General features: G+C 34.1%; 2 long non-coding RNA genes across 3 annotated transcripts in view; one reads left to right on the plus strand and one right to left on the minus strand.

The window, feature by feature from the left end:
- The window catches only part of LOC143222844 (uncharacterized), a 55,301-nt gene extending 38,966 nt beyond the window's left edge, over positions 1–16,335 (minus strand). Inside the window, exon 1 of one of the 2 annotated variants that reach the window (XR_013012534.1) lies at positions 16,086–16,335. This is a non-coding gene — a long non-coding RNA (uncharacterized LOC143222844). Of the gene's footprint in view, positions 1–11,450; positions 11,923–16,085 lie in introns of those variants that run through there. The other variant, XR_013012533.1, reaches the window with a different exon arrangement.
- On the plus strand, positions 7,445–10,331 carry LOC143222843 (uncharacterized). The gene is made up of 2 exons (XR_013012532.1): positions 7,445–8,640; positions 8,860–10,331. It is a non-coding gene; the product is annotated as an uncharacterized LOC143222843 (long non-coding RNA).
- Positions 16,336–21,193: the final 4,858 nt, after the last annotated feature.

Raw genomic sequence — 21,193 nt, forward strand, 5'->3', positions numbered from 1 at the left:
CAAGTTTACTTCAGTTACCTTTTAGTGATTACAGTAAGATAAAAATTAATAATAATTAAAAATATAACATAATCAGCATTATGTTATTAAGAGAGACAATTTGTAATATACTTTTGAGTGGGTGAAAAATATTCTTTACTTGCATTTCAACTATTTTTTCTGTGTTTCCAAGGCTTTCTTAATCCCTCTTTGTTAGTTTCATAATATTTTTTTCTCAGCTAGTTAATATTATTAGTTTGGTTTGTTTTTAATTTCGCGCAAAGATACAAGAAGTCTACTTGCGCTAGCCGTCCCTAATTTAGCAGTCATCACCACCCATCGCCAACTCTCAGGTTACTCTTTTATCAACGAATAGTGGGATTGGCCGTCACATTATAACGTCTCCAGGGCCGAAAGGGAAAGCATGTTTAGTCTGACGGAGATTCGAACCCGCGACCCTTTCGGATTACGAGTTGAGCGCCTTAACCACCTGGTCATGTCGGGCCAAGTTAATATTATTTCACTCGCAATCTGAGGGTCACGGGTTTGCATCCCCGTCGGGCCAAACATGCTCGCCCTTCCAGCCATGGGGGCGTTATAATGTTACGGTCAATCCCACTATTTCTTGGTAAAAGAGTAGCCCAAGAGTTAGCGGTGGGAGGTGATTACTAGCAGCCTTCCCTTTAGTCTTACACTACTAAATTAGGAACAGCTAGCGCAGATAGTTCTCGATTAGCTTTGTGCAAAATTCAAAAACAAACAAACAAATAATATTATTTAATCAGATATTTAAACATATTTAGTCCATTTTCGTAATTGTTCATCGTTAGTTTTAAATCATTATCTGGAAAATTTGTTATCATCTTTCATCTGATTCTTGATCATTCTTTACCAGTTCCTCAATCATCCTTAAAAAAAGTTTCTTAAATCTTTAGTCGTTACCTTGTCATTATTTATCCTTTATCAGCTTCTCAAGTATTCTTTCCTCATTCTTTATCATTCTTCGACATGTTTTTAACCATTCTTTAACATGATTCTTGTCATTCTTTGCCTGTTTCTTAACCATTCTTTAACATGTTTCTCATGATTTTTCCCTTTATTCTTAGCTATTATTTGATATATCCGTAATTATTTTGTCAGATTTTTCATTTTTTATTTGACAGATTTCTAATCATTTTCACCAGTTTCTTAATAAATCTTGGCCAGTTTTTTAGCCATTTTTCTTCAGCATTTTGGTAATTATTTGTTAGTTCCTTAATCATTATTCATCTCAGGGTGTTTTATTCGTCTTGACTCATCTCACCTGTCATCGTTAATATATGGCAAAAAGAATGGCAATTTGAAGCGTAGCAAAGATGAATTGGTTCTTTCTTCGCATTAGACCTCAGTATTGTTATTCATTACCACCTGAAATGCTTTTACATTTGACACTTAGAGAGTTATCAAATGACACATTTGACAAAATACACAAAAACTTTCTGAAACCTTCTATACTCATTTTTAGCAGTAAAAGTGATAAAGGTTGATTCCTCATTGACTTCTGTCTATCCTTGTATTACTGGTGATGAAATATGTTCCCAGGAACTACTCTTTTTGAGACACTGCAAAAGAGATAACCAGCCATTTATCATTTCTAGCACTAGAAACTGACGAAGAGAATACCAGCAAAATTTGTGAACGGTAGTGTTTTACAGAAATGTAAAATGTTATTCAACTCAATAACGACCTTAAGTTTCTAGCATGAAAAGGTGGTTTGGTTTGTTTTGAATTTCACGCAAAGCTACACGAGGGCTATCTGCACCAGCCGTCCATAATTTAGTAGTGTAGAACTAAAGAGAAGGCAACTAATCATAACCACCCACTGCCAACTTTTGGGCTACTCTTTTACCAACAAATTGACCGTTACACTATAACGTCTTTACGGCTAAAAGAACGAACATGCTTGGTGTGACAGAGACTCAAACCTGGGACCCTCAGATTACGAGTCGAGTGTCTGAACCGCCTGGCCATGCTGAACCCAGTAAAACGTGTTTAGTCAGGAGAAATGAATATGAAAACACGTCAGTACACTTTACTGTGTATGTATATCTCAGTACACTTCAGTACTATTTTATACATTTGAGCACTCATTTATATATTAGTATACGTCAGTGTTATTTTATACATTAGTACCAACAAGAACTGATTTATATATCAGTGTAACTCATCAACCATTTTAAAAAGTTGAAGTTTATTAATACATAGTATAATCAAACTTTACTTGTGTCATCCTGATTTAAGAATATTTGTTTTAACATGATTTTAACTGTAAATATATATATATTTATATACACACACCTATATTAAAGAAGTAATTTCAAAAACACACATAAATAGTTGTGTTGCTCACATTCGTATAAACCCTGTTTCTGTTCATCTCTATTGCCAAGACAATTCAAGTCTCCATAACTGATTTGGTGAGAAAAAAAAAAAAAAACAACCAACAAGTCGATGCAGAATCCTTATACAGGCGGTCTCACCGGATCATTTTTCCGACAGGCGCTCTACAGTTTCATGGTTTTGGTTGACTATTCAATGAAAAACTTGTTCTACTCTTCAGAGCAGTCGAGGACAATGTAAGTCAAGCAATAAAGAATGTTCGTGCAGTTGAAAAGAAAAAAACAAGAATAATATCCTCATACAATAATAATGACATGAAACCTGGATACGTTAAGCCTCTTTCTTATTTAGAAACAAACTATTGAGCTTCTAAGTGCCAGATCCTATACATCTCTCTTTTTTATTTATATTATCCAACCTGCTTTATTCATCTTTCCAAGAGACAAAAACTTAAAAATACTGAACATGTTTATGTGTGACGTATGCGTGAGAAATCACGTCACGCACACTTTCTTTTGTGCATAGCTATTGTATCTTTAAACAGTTACCTAAGGTGTTTTCTTATACTAAGTTATATCGTTAATAAGTAGAAATGTGTAAAATATGTCATTTAATGTAGCAGTATTAATTGTAAAATTGATTAGATAACACTATTTTAGTGAAATTCTTCAGATGACTTTACTTGTTACATCATTTGTCAGTTTTCCCTGGTTAAGTTTAATGCCTGGTCTAAAGATTTGTGTGATAAAATCATCTTACACAAAGTTGCCAGTTAACTGGATGAAACGGTTTCATTAACCTTACAAAAAACATGTTGAAATAAGGCAGGCTCATTCATAAGTATGTCATAAGTATTGCTATTTCAAGCTCGATTAGAATGAAACATGACAAAATTTAATTTTATAGCTGGCGAATTATTTAAGTAAAAGATAATTAATTCTCTACAAATATAAAATATTACAACTGCTACACACAGTACTAACTAGTCATTAAAGCTGCATAAGTTACAAAATAAACTTTGAGACTAAATCTATTCGTGAAACACAAGCACTCGAAATTATAGAAATAACCTCACAATTAAAACAATCACTATTAAAACTCACACAAACTACACTAAGTCTAAAAGACGTTTCAACTATATATATATATTACGAAAACAATAACAACAAAAGATAAATGTGATATTTACTTTCAGGCAATTTTAAGAGGTGTCTTACCAGAACACCACAAGCCTTTAAATTAGAAGTAGAACAAATATTTATATTGCCACGTATTAAATATATACAAATATGTATTCTCCATACATATAGAAACGTGGGTCATTTACATACACAAATATATTTATATATAAGCATAGATCCATATTCAAGTTTTAACATGTTATATAAGGCGGGCGTGGCTTACTATGTTGAGTTGTGGATCAACGGGTTCAAAGTTCGAGATGTCATGTTGCATTGTGGTCATGCTTTAAAATGATTTTAGATTCAATTATTTGGTTCAAAGAGCTTGTAGCAACAGGAGATGCTGGCTGGCTGCCTCTTTTCTATCAGTAGTGCATAATTGGAGATGACTATACCTGAACTTTATAAGATCTGTGTTTTCCAGGCACTTAAGCTTATGTGCGTATAACGTTCGTCTAAGTTTGAAAATTACAATTCCAGTACCTTACATGCTAATTAGAAACTTAGTTTCATGAAGTATAATTAGCAGACATGTAACTTTTGCTCCTGTCTTCGTACACATATTTTATCATCATAAACCTTCGTTGCTATTATGCCCCAAGTTTATGTACATGTTTATTTTAATCAAGTAACGATTGTTATATTTTTTAATCTCTCTATGAATACGAATACGTTCATATGTTACCTTCCAACGGCAAAGGATTTCTAGTCATATACTTTTCAAGTTTCATTGAATACATATTTTATTTTCGGCATTTAATATGTTTCTACAAAATAAATACTGATACTCATTTTGTATATATAGTTTTATTCAGTTTTTTACAGTGTATGTCAAACTAGGCATGAACATACAATGTAAATTGTGGTTGTTATACTTCAGGAGTTACGTTGTATATTTCCGAGTAAAAACATGTAGGTCTAACCAATCAGAAATTTATATATTAAATTTAATTACATGGTTTTTTTAGCCGATGAACATACTAAAATATCTAAGTTCTATTTAGATTTAAAACACGAATATTACAGTACAGTTCTGTAGTCCGGTTCTGTTCTTCCCTTCTTCCACCCGAGGGTCGCAAGTTCAAATCCCCATCGCTCCAAACCTGCTCGCCCTTTCAGCCGTGGAGGCATTATAAAGTTTCGGTCAATCCCACTATTCTTTGGTAAAAGAGCTGTCGGTAGGTGTTGATGACTAGCTGTCTTCACCCTAGTCTTACACTACTAAACTAAGGACGTGTAGCTTTGTGAGAAATTCAAAACAAACCAAACAGTCCCTTCTTCCAATTTATAACAGGAGACTAATATATCTTATTATGTTTTTAATTAATCAAAGAATGATGCTGATAGTCGAATTGAACGTGGTAGACACGTTTCTACGATAAAAATGTGCAGTTTTTGTTTCGTTATTTTTGTGTCAGTCAATAAAAATTTTACAGGTTTGCTTGTGACTATGCCACCCAAAATTCAAAAATCTCGAGTCGGTTGTTTTATAGTTTTATCACAGTTTCAAGCCCTTTTTAGTTGCTGTTGTTGTTGTTTTAATTAGTCCAGTCAGAATGGCTTGTTAATCTTGTTCCGTAGACTCTGCAGGCTATAAGCTAAGACAGATGAATGCCCAGCCTTTATCGCCCTAAGGCCGCCGAGGGTACTAGCATATAAGTACACTGCTAGGTGGGTCAGGCGGCACAGTAGGGGTGCTAGCGAGGGTGTGAAGAGACTAAAACAAACGTCTAGGAACCCGACTTTCCACCATAGGAAGCCGTGCTACCCCGAGCTAGTTCCCTCTCCGCGCTGTGGCTGTAACTAACTAGGCGGTAGAGCGAAGAAAAGTGCGGGAGACATTATCCTGAATATTAGCCATAATCCTCACAGTTTAACTGTGATTACTAAAACCAAATATATGTGCAAATACAAAGAGCTGAAGGTAGTATTTGTACCGTTTTAACGATAAAGTTTAAAACAAGCAATAAGCTATAACAATACAAATACATAAATTTATTCAAATTAATTGTTTCTAAGTGTAAGAATACACGTTTATACGGACCCTTAAACTAGACTGTGTATATAAATATTTAGTTTCGTCATACATAGCACATTGGTTTTACTCTGTCTGGTTTGTTCAGGCGTACTCAGTATTTGCTCAGATTTGACAGTCACATTATATTGTGAAAGATCCTTTATAAAGTCCATGACCATGCCACAGTTTCAAATTTAAGAACATTGTTAGAATTATGTCCGCCATGATGGGTTGTAAGCGGGAATTTACAGATAAGACCAAAAAGTAAATGGCTTCTAAGATTAAAACCGATTAACAAAATGTCATTTTTTTCTAAGGACCGAGGACATTACTAACCAAATTTTTTTCTCTCAACGATGACACAGTTGCATTACCGACTGAAACTTCTCTTTGAGTACTGCATTAACAAATTTCTCTCTCAACACTAATAGATACTGATTACTACCCAAAACGTCTCTCTCTCGGTACTGAAAAATACGGCGTTACAGACACAACTTTCCTTGTCTCATTACTAAGTGAAGCTACAGTACCGACATAAGCATCTCTCTAAACACAAAGAGAAATTCAGTAATTAAGTTGGTTAAACTACTTACTTATCGAACGAGGATCATGTTCGAAAATATGCAGTAATTACATGGACAAATGTAACAAGCATTTATCAAATGAAAGAAACAGACATTACTCAGAGATTGTAATATAACATACAATAAAATAAAGTTTTTTCTAACTTTAAAAAAGGAAATATAAAGTGAATGAAGTTGAATGAAACATGAAATGAAACAATGAAAATATAAAGTTTATTTGAATATATGTATACACACACCTATATGTATATATAAATCCATAGAGGTTTATACAGATTTTCTATTTTAGTGAACATGTATTTACTCAGTAACAAGAGCGTGCATAATAGATTTGCAAATATAAATAAACAAAATATCGTGGTTTCATTGACCGTAAAGGTATTTTAAAAATCAGAGTTCGCTATAAGGAAAGTAACAATTGCGATCTAACCTGTGTTAACCTGGCAATGAAATTTCATGTGTATAAATAAATAACGAAAAGAAAAGCGTTCGCTCCCAGTACTTGGACGATTTTCGACGTTCAAACCATAATGTTTAGTGTTATTTGGATAAAATATTGACTTATGTAGTCAGGAACAATTACTGCAAAGACAACCAACATTAAAAGATATTCTGATTAACAGATTACACTAAGACTAAGCTGAAACGTGGTGACAGGAAGGTAAGCCAGACATATTTGATATATAAATGTTTAATGATCGAAACGAATAAAAAGATAATTGCTATGAAAATTGTAATATTCCGATTAGTAGCTTTAACAAGTTGGAATAAACGTGACGTTTACAGTTTTTAATGAATCAGTTTCGAACGTGTTTAGAAACAGTTTTACCGCTTACCAGCAACTTAGCTATTTTATCCCGAAAACCGCAATCATCTCACGTAAGATTATTTCGTCCAAAGTAACTGTCACAATTGTAAAACTCAGAGTCGGTTTATTTCTTTCGTTGTTGTTGTTAGAAGTGGTTATTTTAAGATGTTTAATCATAAACATTTAACACTGACCTATGAAGTTAGAGCTTTTTAAAGTGAAATCTGAAACCGAAAAATTGTTAGCTTCACAGAACTGTTTGCCGCTTTTAAAGCTTCTATATATACTTTTGTTACAACCAAGCATAAAACATATCATCTCACAATCAAGTATGTAATGAATAGGAGATAAAGCCACTAATACAGTATCACTTATCAAAATAATATTTGTTTCTGAACAAAGAGCCTTATATTCTACGCCCCCGGCAAAAGGAAGACAAAACTGCGGTATATTCTTTGCATTTTTGTTCATGTTTGAAAACATAAGTGCATACGCAAGACGCCCTTGACTTCTTTTCAGTAACATGTTTCTTCAGCTAGAGTCACGTAAAAAAATCCAGATACAAACAATACGTGGCTTATAGTTGAAGACAGGATGTTTCATGTGACGTCTTTTCTCTTCAATGCTGCATGGCTCATTCGTATATAGGAGAGAAAAAAGAATCTAGGCCCACTTGAGTAGATAGACACATTAACACAGATTTAGACACTTAAATGACGCATCGTTTCTCAGTAGGTAATTGATAGGAGAGTACTTGTGTAAGCATTAATAACTGCTTATTACGTATAGAATACAATAGTTGTTATTCACGTTTTTGCCCAATTCATATATATGTATATACTGGGTTTTGCTGAAAATAGCGAACATCAAGTTATATATATATATATGCACACCAGGTTTTTTCTGACAAAAGTCTGTGAATGCGTCGGTTTTTAACTGGCGAACCGAAGCACTGATTGTTGATGAAGAGAAACCCACTTGAAACAAAAATGTTTCTCAGAACGGCGGGTATTAACACTTTTTGTGATAAGCAGAAAACAACGTTTCGACTTTTCTAGGACATCTTCAAGTTGTTCTCTGCTTGTCAAAAAAGAGTGTTAATACCAATACCAGCCGTTCTGAGATGCCCTGATTGTATGTCACCAAGCCGTGGAATAGCATGGTGTGATTCCCCTATGTCACTCTGGAGGCTCCCACGTCTTCCTCGTGCGCTGAATGACTTCGTCAGTTAGTATGTTATAAACAAGAATAAAAAAGTAAACTAACCTAGTTTCAGAAAATAATACCTCAAATCTATATACAAGTAGATTTTTTATGGCTTAAACTCGCACAACACTTTTTATAATTACTTCAATTGTCCTCTGCCGTGAAAACCACGTGAATAGCAGATCACTGCATCGTGCTACTACTGGCAACGACTATCAACTAATGATATTAGTTCTAGCTGCCTAAGTGAACACATAGACCTATCTGATTTTATCAGAGATGGCATCAAGAAGCTGCAAGTATTCTTCAAACGCATTCTGCTATGTATGTGGCCAATTTATCAAAACAAGAGCAAAAAAGTACTCTGTGACAGCATCTGCTAAAATGTGTGAAGCATACAAGGCATATCTCGGCATGCCTGTCGGGAATCAAAACAAACCCTGGGCACCTCCTTTTACCTGCGAGCCCGGACAAAAACTCTAGAAGGTAAGACGGACAATTTTTGCTTGCTTGAATAGTAAGATTTTATATTTTACGAATTTTAGACCTTTTAAAAGTTAAATACATTTTAATTTATTTTTTTAATTTTCGATAGTACAGAAAAAATATCATGTATAAAATATTTTGCATGAACCTCTTACACATTAGTTGTGGATGAAATAAATTTATTTTTCATAATAACAATTTTATTTTGCTCATTTGCAGGATGGTACAGAGAGGAAAAGAGAGCCATGAAGTTCGCTATTCCAAGAATTTGGCGTGAATTTACTGACCACTCAAGCAATTGCTACTTCTGGATTGTGGACCCTTCCAAACGTCGGGCTGGCAAGAATGCATCTGCTATCATGTACCCAGACCTTCCATCATCCATCACCCCAGTGCCACACTGCTCTGACCTCCCTGTACCCACTCCGTAAGAGAGAAAGCAGCCATCTCGAAAAATTACTCACTTCTAAGCATTTTTTGTATAACTTTAGTATAAATACGTGTAAATCTTGATTCATATGTTGTTTTATTCAGACCTTATGTAAATGGAAATCTGCAAATTTGCCCGTTTTTACATAGAAAATAAGTTAATTTCTAAATTTCATTATCCAGGTCACAAAAGCAAAGTTTGAAGGGCATAATGGCCATTTTCTGTACTTTTACAACATAAGCAATTAAGAAATAACAGATACTATCCAGGAACAAAATTGTGTTACGTAGTGTAATCTATATATAATGTATGGTGAAGACAGTTTCTTAGTGCCAATATCAACAATACAATCGCACAGACATTTATATACGCTGAGTCCCGCGACTTGTTCGGTATGTCTACGTGCGGATGGCATGAATACCCTTTTCATTCTATACCTGCTTGAAGTATGCGACGAGTGTTGAACGAGAGAAATGGTTGAAAGATTTATCTTCTTAAGCTACACACAACTGGCCTCGTTTCCAGACGGAGATACTTTTTTATTACGTTGGGTACTGTTGCTTGGAGCACGTGGATGACGTTTTCCTATAACCTTTATGTTCTTTGATTCTGACCTGTTATAAAATGATACACTCTGCTTACCACATTTTAGGTACGACTTGTTACTTGTTTGTTTCTGGATGGTCCTGCTAACCCAAGCTGCTCCATATTTCTTTGTTTTACAATTCCATTGAGTACAAGGAGTATCGCCCGTCTCAGAAATTCTAAACTTTAATCTGAACACCTCTTTATAACCTGAATGTTACATACCTTTCCCAACAACGATCAGTTTAGGGTGGCCTCATGCTAATTTTGTAACATCAAACGTTGTCAAAATGTACTTCTAATACATTCCACCTCGACTTTCTATAGGCTGTGGTTTTTACATGACTGGTTTGTTCACCTTTTGAAAATGTTTTTAATATAATTTAGTCAACACAGCAAAAGCTTTGTGTTTACCAGTGAAACATGCGAAATTAATCACATATTAGTTTGGAATTTCATACCACCATAAAGAAGTGATATTTTCTTCAAACTTATCAATGTCTACCAGTATCAAGTTCCAAATAAATAATGAATTATCAAAACATGTATTTTTGTGTATCTAAGGGTAAAACCTAACACTGAGGGCAGTTATTCATCAATAAGTGTAGTAATAAAATAGTGAAAACCTACCCTAGAACCAGTTATGGTAAATAAATTTGAAATATTATATTAAAAAGTATAAGTCAGATTATTTGTTTGTTGTATAGAACACAATTACACAATGAGATATCACCCACTGCACAGATCGAGCCTTGAACTTTAGCGTTATAAGTTCTTAAACTTACTGTTAAACTACTCACGGGAAGAGTAAGCAAAAGTAATTCAAAATGCGGTCATGATTTGTATAAAAAAATCTTTAAATATAGTTGTAACCAGAGTCATAATCCCAATATATCTTGTGGTATCTAACATTTAAACAACATCAGTGGGCCTGGCATGGCCAGGTGATTAGGGTCGCAGGTTCGAATCTCCGTCACCCCAAACACGCTTGCTCTTTCAGCCGTGGAAGCGTTATAACGTGTTGGTCAATCCCACTATCCGGTGATAAAATAGTAGTTGATAAAAAGGCTAGTTACCTTTTCTCTGGTCTTACGCTGTTAAATTAGGGACTGCTAGCACTGATAACCCTCGTGTAGCTTTGCACGAAATTCAAAAAACAAGCAACATTGTTTATTTTATTACAGACGTTTAATTCCTGTTCCGTATGTACTTAATTTGCTTAGATAGGCTTAATTAATTACCGTTGTTGGAAAACGAATACTGTACCGTAGAGAATTGTTCTCCAGGTACACAGACTAATGACAAATGTTTTGCTCGTCACGCATTAGCACAACATGACATTGAACTTAGAATCAGTTATCTTTATTTTTACTGTTATATAAACCGTGCCACGTAACTGTATTAGATTCAACATCATTTTTTTAATGTAAAACAAAAGATTTGCGAAAGACCGAACTTTTATAAAAATGTTTGCTAATCTTTTAAGCCTGTTCTGAAGAAGCAGCTTCAGATGTTTGTCTCGTATTTATGAGGTATAAAACGTTCTTTTGTGAATAGACAACAGTGACCTACAGCATTGTTTAAAATTCTGTTTAATTTTCGATCCACTCTTGTATATAATGTTTATGTGATCTTTTATTAGTTTTCGAATAAAAAGTTTCTTATTCACTCTCCAAGAAAACATTTAAGTCCTCCTAAATAATCTTGGAAAAAAAAAGTCAAATATCTGGCTTAGCTCCAACAGTGGGTGATATATCATAAACACAACAAAACAAAATAACTTGTAGTTACTCACATTCGTCTGCTGTCCAACTGAAATTATATGCAGCTTAAATCTTTACTGAAATAAAATACGGGCCTGGCATGACTTATGGTTAATGTGTTCAACTCGCAGTCTGAAGGCAGCAGGTCCGAATCCCACTCACAAAACATAACAGTCTTATTATTATTCGTTGGTAAAAAATAGTACAAGGGTTGGCGGTGGATGGTGTTAAATGGCTGCTTTCCTTTTAGTCTTCCATTTCCGAATTAGGGACGATTGCGTAGATAGTCCTCTAGCTTGCGCCAAATTCAAGCGAAACCAAAGAATCATCAAGTTACACTAAATAAATGTGATTGATGAAGAGGGAGTAAAAGCATAATTTTATTGTGTTTTTTATTTCGCTCAAGTGTTGTTTGATGTACTTTGTGTGTTATATCAACCAAAATGTATTGTTGTTGTTTAATTAAATCTTTAAATTGATGCAACTCATTACGATATTGCTAATAATACACGCAATACCAAATAAATAACACAATATTGGGATATGTATAACCTTTATTTGTTATAAAAATTAGATTAACTGCAGATAAAGTTTTTCCCACTCGCGTATTAATTTGTACGTTGCGGGTCAAAATTAGAGTTGTGTACATCTATTTTTATATCCTACAAATCGCTTTCCAAAAAGCTTTTCGTTCAATACCACAATTCGTCAGGCGGACTGGATCATGAGAGACAAAGAGACTCCACGAAACACTATTTATATATATGTAGTATAAGATTTTAAAAACCACGATTTTGAAGTTAATATTCTAATTAAACAAATCATATTAACTGAAGAAGTTTATCTTTCAAACTCTTCTCAATTCCTCAGCACAAATGATAAACAAAGAGGACTATGGGGAAAAAGTCTGCAGTTAGCTTGACCTTTATAAAAATTTTAGCACTTTCTGTTTCTTTCGTTATAATGTTACGATCAATCCCACTATTCGTTGGTAAAAGAGTAGCCCAAGAGTTGGTAGTGGGTGGTGATGACTAGTTGCCTTCCCTCTAGTCTTACACTACTAAATTACGGACTGATAGCACAGATAGTCCTCATGTAGCTTTGCGCGAAATTAAAAACAACAACTGTTTCCTTTATTTCGCCGGCTTTCAGCGTTAAAGGATGCCAATGTATGAGAAAGAGCGGAAGAAGCTGTGACACTAGATGACTCCATCATTATGAGCTGATCAATGCTAAATGATCTCTGTCAAAGAAAATAACGGATGAAGGGAAAAGGGTATTTCTTATTCTTATTAACGAGTGTCCTATCTCATTCGCCACAAATGTGCCATGCTGTTAAGAATGAACATTTATCTCTGACTGAAAAGAACCTCCTCAAATAAATATATTAACATTGGATTCATTGCTTCATGTTGCTTGCAATGGGATTAGTATAGATATTTAATAAATCATATTTTATTTTTTATTTTTTTTACATTTTGTAAATTTTTGGGCTCCAGCGAAGTGTAAAGTTCTGTCAAATGTTTACTAGTGCATCCTTCTGGAGTGTCTACTTCTTGGTTTGTTTTGTTTTTTTAATTTTTGCGCAAAGCTACACGAGGTCTATCTGCGCTAGCTGTCCCCAATTTAGCAGTGTAAGATAGAGGGAAGGCAGCAAGTCACCACCACCCACTACCAACTCTTGGGCTACTCTTTTACCAACGAATAGTGGGATTGACTGTATAATGCCTCCACGGCTGAAAGGGCGAGCATTTTTGGTATGACGGGGATTCGAACCCGTGGCCTCAGATTACGAGTCGAGTGCCTTAACCACCTGGTTTTCCCGGGCGTCTTACTTCTTGGAGTTGCTTCTCATAGCAGCTATAAATAGCAGGTTGTTTTAAAAGCTATATTAAAATAGATTTTACTCCTTTGACAAGCAAACTTAGTGAAGTGTACACATTAGACTTTCTTATTACATTCATAACACTTACAAAAAGAACACTCGCACTTATCTTTCTTTTATGCTGTAAAAGAAGAGAGGATACTGAAAAAAAATTGTGATAAATTTTGTGTGGCTCTAGAATCAAAACTCGACAATGCTAGTGAGATATTTTTTCTTCAGAATTTTTCTAGCAGTTCATAATATTCGGGATAAAGTAAAACATCTGCTATTTGTAGTTCTTGAGAGGAATAATACGCGTGTATATTCTATGCATAGTAGTTAACTTATGTAACCAAAAACACAGCAGTGGTTTATTTTTCTTTTCCTTGTTTATGTTGGCTACAAAACTAACGTTTTCTTTAATTGTGTAAAAATTAAAATACATTATTATATCAAATAATTCCACTGCTCTAAAGCTTGTCTATTAACAATAAAGGACAGTCCTAAGAAACTATATTACCAGAGAAAAATAAGAAATATTGTGAACATCAACATGAAATACCCACGTTACACTGTGGGGTTTAACCCCGCCCCCCCATCATTCATAGAACCTCAATTTAGGAATCAAATTCCTTCATTGCTTTCAGTTGTTTCCATGGCAACAACAAGAGAGGTAAATAAGTAAACACTGAAAAAAAAACTCACAATAGAACACTCTCTCTAAATATGTGTGATAAGTTTGGTCTCTCTCGCGTGGGTAAGGGTATAAAACACTTTAAAAAATGGGGCCTTTTGAATCTCGAGAGGACCAGAAATTATAATGACCCTGCAAACGTCCTTCTAGTCCATGGCGCTTAACCCTTAAACAGCGAGAATGTTGTAAGTTGCAGCATCAATTGATGATATCCACTGTTTAAGGGTTAGGCTCTTGTTGTTACGGGGATACGTCATGTGTAAGGATACCCCGAGCTTGGTCACGCTAACTTAAAAATTATGCGAATGATCCACTGATAAACAAACAGATTTAAAGGCACAACTAGAATTAAGAAAGTGTACACGTTGTCATAGGGTAAAAAAACTAAAAATATTTTGAAATGAATGGTATATTAAATTTAGATAGCGTAATTTAGTGTTGCAGATGTATATTGAACATTATTTATCACAGCGTCGAACATCATATTAGAATGATAAAGACAACAAACCATAGAATTTGTTTTCAATAATGTTTTATTTTGCGACGCTGAGCTATTCAGGAAACTAAAGTTTATTTTTTCCTTTCCATTCTACATATTTTACAAATTTGAACTACGCACACACAACACACATATATATACACATATTTGTATAGCTTACGCATATATGGATATGCAAACACAACTGCAAACTGTTGTAGTTCATGAAAATTGTATTTATACATTAATGTATATCAATGTTTTGAAAATTACACTTTATATCCTGCAGAAACTACTGAAGATATACATACTGTTATAATTCTTGTAAAGGCATACATGAATAAAGGTAGATAAGTGCTACGAAACTATCATATGCTGTGGGTGTTGTTAAAAAAATACATGTAGATGGCATGTGAAAACCATTGTATACAGCCGTACGTTTCATAAAACAGGTTTAAAAATCATATAAAAACTACTGTATAGAGGTGTATTTTTTGAAACAATTACCTAGATATTATACAAAAACTACTGAATACTATCGTACATCTTGAAAATACATAAGTATGTCGTACAAAAACTACTGAATACTATCGTACATCTTAGAGACAGATCGATATATTGTGTACAAACTACTGATAACTTTTGTAGTTCTTTAAAGGTGCACTTAGATATGTTGCACAGATGACTGCATAGTCTTTGATATTAAAAAAAACACAACACTTATAGATATTGTATAGTCACTCCTGTAATAGTCATAGTTCTGGAAGCTGTACATCTCTCGTTGGTAGTGTTCGATGCCTTCGTATAATCCTTCCAAATTTGAAATAATTAGACTAGAGGAAAGGCAGCTAGTAAAAAGCACACAACGCCAACTCTTAGGCTTCTATAGTTTAACCGAATGGTGTGATTTTACTGTTACTTTTATAATGCACTCCCAACCACAGATCGCGTTTTTTGTTGTTTTTTTCAGTAAATGGACGTGAACATTAAATTCAAAGACCTTCAGCATATGTTTACTGAGCATCAGACCACGCCCGGCCCCAAATGTTTTCAAATAAGATAGCTTCAGATCGGAAGAAAAAAATGTTATTTCTAACTTTCTGGTAAGGCCCATCCATCAACATATTATTGTTGCTGGCAAGAACAAATTTAAGAAGAAATATTCTGTTATTATCTTACGTATAGCTTACATTTAACATGAAGTGTAACAATAGTTCTTTAACATCGTATATTATACTTACCAATTTTTCCAAAATACACCTTGACGTAGGTGTTTTTTTTTAATTCGTGCAAACACAAATGCAATATCTGTCAAGCTAGCAAACCATTAGAAAACTGCATAATCCATAGATAAACATCAATAAACTTCACATGACTTATTATATAAAGTCTATACTTTTAATAACTCCTGAAATACACGTTGATTATTAACTATTCCAAAGAGACAGAGGTTGGCGTTTGAAAGTTTTGATTTACCAACTATATTACTGCCTAATTTGAATTGATGAAATAAAAACTATTTCACATTGTTTTCCAAATAAAAGTTAAATGAAATTAAAATTAAAAATCTTTGAAAACAATTGAGAGGAAGAACGTCATTAGTGTATAATTAATCTTTGTAACATACTTACCATTAATTTGTCACTATGCCAGCGCAGATAACACCTAAAGTAAACTGTTTCACTGGCTGCTATACCATAAACAGCAAGACAACTAGCTGACTAAGGTTGTTTATGCCCAAAGGTCACTTTCCGTCATCAGGTCTACCTGTATTTATCGTATGCATGTAGAGATTTATCCACCACACCTACTAGAGTCACATTAGGTGATAAACAGTGCCATCTGTTGTATAAAATAGGAATCAATGCAGTCGTCTTCTGACATATGAAGTCAAATTGATTAAGCCTAATGACTTTAATAAATTGTTGAGGTGGTCTTCATCTAAAACAAACGTCATGACCTTACATATGTGAACCTTGACCATGTTAGCTCTTTAATAATATTTTCGTTATTCAATTGTTCTGTCCTGAAAGCTAAGACAAACAGAATGATACAACTGTAGGATATTCTGAGGTGAGCTAAATTAATTGGATTTCTTTAATACAGTACAACTTGGCTGTTTTACTTTACTGGTAAACGTTATTAACGTATATTTTTCATTCTTTTCTCACGTTTATGGAAACACGAAGAAACAAGATATTTCAAAATGTGTATTAGCGTACAATCTGACATGATATAAATGTCTATTTGTAAAAACTAGAACCCGCATAGAACATACTAGCGATATCATACACTTAAAATTATTCCAATTACCAACGTGATGAGCCACTTACCAAACGACTAAGATACGTAATATTATATAACCAACGACGTAGGGCGGTCGCCTCGAACAAGTGACTGAGCGTCTGAATGTCGTTTCATCGATGTGTATGTGCTTATTTCTTGAGATTGCAGTTTATAGGAATTTCGTAATTAATTAGCTAATGTGTGGAGTGTATTATTTTTTGCTCAGTACAGCGTATTTATTTTTTCATATATATTTCAAATACTCCAGTCAGGGTGATTTTGATATATATTTTAAGTATAAAATAAATATACTTGTTTTAGACTGACACATGACATATTCTGATTTTGACATAATATCTTTTATCTGTTTACTTTCAGTCATTCAGAGAATAAAAGTTTTCACACCAAACGAGATCTTTCAACGTTTCACTTTTCGAAGACAAACAAATTCAGTCACAAAAACTGACGTTAAATTGATGTTGTGTTTTTCATTATGGTACACAACAACCCCTGTGTCAAGAGGTTTGAAGCTGACTCATTCATGAAAAAGATGAATGACGCCACTTAAACTTACAAAATGATGTTATTTTCCTGTTGTTCGGTGCATCACATGATGGTTTGGTTATGAAGAAGTGTGGACAATAGCTTGTTAATAAACTGTTTTTCAGATATGTGTCAGTTTTGTAACGCTGGACTTTATTCCCTGAAGCGTTAGTTGCTTTTACCCGTCGGAACTACCCACTGGTGTGTTGTCAAGAGGTTGATTTACCGCTTCGAAAGATCAATCACAACGGCCACCATCCGTAACCCTTGCCGCTCTAGCTAACCCTTTGTGAGGATTTTTCTCGTCTTCCGTCAGATGAATCTTTTTAAAGCAGTCTTAGCTTAAAGCTCGTGCCCACAAACAGTTTCCGACCACTAACTTCTCACGGCTCATTATCTTGTGAACAGCGGTTATTAAAGCCATTTAAACGTAACTGCTGAATCAAGTGCTTTCACCGATGTTCTTCATTCTAACGGAGTTTAATACACTCGTGCCGAAAGTTTCATTATTATTTGCCTGTTTGTTTAACATTGGTGTTACTTTTTTTTTAAAATTATTATACAGGATGCTATTTTTGTAAAATTAAAAGTTCATTTTATCAAGAAATATTATTTACACCTAGCTTAAGGTTCAACTTATGGCATAATCTGTACTTCAAGAAAGAATAATTGAGAAAGAACAGATCTTATTACTATGAACAAATTGAAAATTATTTTAGTCAGAAGACTAGCACGAAGATATATGATTCACAAGTTATTCATAATATTGTAATTCTTAAGCGTAAAGAATACAATGAAACTTTATTGTTCGAAGACTACTTGGATGAGTAATGAAGAACAATCTGTTACAATTTTAATATATTAATAAATGTACCAAATTATAAGAAAGCTTAGTTGAAACGTTATACATTTGTTACTACGTTAAACTTGTAGCAATGTCTGCTTCATTGCCTGTTGAAGCCGTCTTCACAATTTTTTGTCTCAAAGTAGGTTTTTGCCATCAAATTTGATTTTAACAAAGATACTTTGACCATATCGTCTATATAGAAGTTTCGAACGAAACTACACAAAGACTATAGGTACATAGCCTTCCTTAACTTTGAGCTGATAGACTAGAGGCAAAACATCTGGTCAACATCGTCCACCACCAACTTGTGGGCTACTTTTACGTGACCTATTAGAAGGATTTGTCTGTTACCCGTCTTTGGAGCAACAGGACGTTAACCTAACCTGCACTTTATCTGACGTATTCCTCTTTAAACTGTCTTGGGCATTGACAAGGGAGATTCAGGCTTAAACTTAATTGGCTATCATATAGAATACACGTACTAGAACTAAATTGAGTGATTGACACCTGCATTGCGTTCATTTGCTCTTTTTGTTTTTCACTAGCTTGAGAAGGTCTTACTCGTTCAGAGAAATAGGATACCGAGTGTGGGTCATAAACACTTCTTTAACTTCGTTGTAATGTTATTGATTAAAACTATTTGGTATAGCATAGCCAGACGAAATATAAACATGGTGTTTATTGATGTAACACTTGTTTATGTCATTCAATAAACCCATTTTTTTAAATGAGTTCTTGATTGTGTAGATTGAGTGATAAGAGTGTCATTGTGAGATTTGATATCTTCTGAGACAGGAGAGATGTATAATTTGGACAGGAAAGAGTAGAAAGACGATTAGAAGTATGAATAGGAGATGATTGGGGTGGCTTAAAAGAGAAAGACAAGAGTGGGAGAACACAGTGGGAAGTAGAGTATTTGAAGTTTGAGGCCAAGGTAAAAATACCAGAAAAGTTGAGGTGAAGTCTACCTCGTACAAAGAAATTAGTGAGTGGTATTAGGTTTGTGTAGTTGTAGGGTTTATATTTCATTTTATCAAGACTTCTTGGACCCACGTGTTTTTAGAATATCATGCTTATCTCATTCGTAACCCTTATCAATTATATATGTATACACACACACACTCACATATTAATACATTTGAAGTTCAGCATGTATAATGTTTGTAATTCGGGAAAGTTGGCACTATGCAGCAGAGAAAGAAGGTTATTTATGTCGCTATCAAAAGAAGTAGGTTTTCAAATAAAGTCACTTCTGTGTTAGTGTTTGTTCATGCATTGCTAAGCACAAAGTTATGCAGCAGAGAAAGTATTTATGTCGTGCTAGCTGTGCACTGTGTCATCATTGCTAAAGTGATATTGCGTTAAAATTTTAGTGTTATAAGCCTTCAAGCTTATCTCTGAACATAATTCTTTTTAATACAGTCTTTGGTAAGCATGACATTTACAAAATATATGATGACGTATTCTCTTTACAGTTTAATACAGATTAAAGATAACATTAGCTGTGACAAAGAAAAGTTATAAACTATGAATAATTATACCGACAAATACCCTTACTGATGGGTACCAAAACAGTACTTTATTCGTGAAATATAACAATAGAAAGTCACGTTAAATATTCTGAAACGAAAGAAGATACGAATAATTTGTCCTTCTTAACAAGAATATATCATGTTACGAAGAACTGAACACACGAGATTTCTTTAAATAGCTCTTTCTTACATACTGAGTCTAAAATCTAAACAGCGTTCAGAGAGCAATAAGTTATTTGCATTTATGTTGCTTAGGACATCGCACCTTCATGGAATGTTTTAACACAGACAACTCCAATTAAACTAGTCTGTTTGAGATATTATCTCGCGAGCTGCACAGACCCATTAAAGTAAATTCTAAGACCCCTACAGAGTGTGTTTTGCTTTTCTCATTTTTGAGGAGTTGTGATACTTAGTGAATAAGATGAGGTACTCTAGATTCTGGCGAGAGACCATATGTCAAACTGTCTTGTCAGAATTACGAGAGCGGAAAGATTCGGGTTGGACGTTTCATCTTCCATAGGTTAGTGCAAGTCATAAAATAATGCTTTATCGTACACTTACACCTAGAAGCTGTACATTTATGACTTAACCGTCACGACAATTAAAAAAGAAAAGTGGTAATCACATGTTTAATCACTAAATTGTAAAACTTGAGTATTTTGATAACTAACAACCCTTTTTTTTTTGTCTTATTTGTTAGGGTGATAGATTTTTAAGCACAAAACTACATAATGGGCTATTGTACTGTGAACTCATTTGGGATCGACTCAAGAATTTTAACGTTATAAGTCCTCGAGCTTACAACTTTGCCATGGAAGAGCTAATAAGATTGTAGAAAGTTTATTAAATTAAATATATTATATGGAAAGAAGGAAGATGAACAGAGAAAATTGAACAGCCTACTCGAAATAAATGTTTCTGCAAAGCCTTCCTGTAGGTGGTTGTGTGACTATGATTTTGTTTTAAACCTTTGTTTGAAATTAAACACAAAGCTGCACAATGGTCTAGTTATACTCTGTCACCACAGGTACCGAAACAAGGTTTCTAGCAGTGTGAGTCTGCAAAAATACTGCTGTGCCACTGGTGGGGCAGATTTTTTTTTAAGAATTAAAAAATAATAGCTTATAAGTTATAAAAGATACCGGGTAGCAAAATGCACAAAACTCTACAATGATCAGTACTGTGTAGTGAACTGAACGTTTCTACGTTGTTCTGTTTATTTTCAAATTAGCAATGGCTCTTTACGTGGGAAGCTTTTGAAACTATGATAAAAATGAACTTTGGAGTAAAGAAGTACGGGTGACGTCATCACATGTGTGAGAAAGAGTGGGTGTAGATAGTACCATACATTACAAGGAGAAAGGTATATGAGAAATGAATGTCATTCTTCAAAGCTCCTTCTCATACAACAATGTTTATGTGTTAAGGTTTTGTGTGTGAGTTTTTACATTTATTTATATGTACTTGAAGTACGGGAACTGCAACTCTGTTGAGTGTTGAGATTTGAAAGTGTCGCTAGATCATTACC

The sequence above is a fragment of the Tachypleus tridentatus genome, chromosome 8 (genome assembly GCF_004210375.1).
Source record: "Tachypleus tridentatus isolate NWPU-2018 chromosome 8, ASM421037v1, whole genome shotgun sequence".
Lineage (NCBI taxonomy): Eukaryota > Metazoa > Arthropoda > Merostomata > Xiphosura > Limulidae > Tachypleus > Tachypleus tridentatus.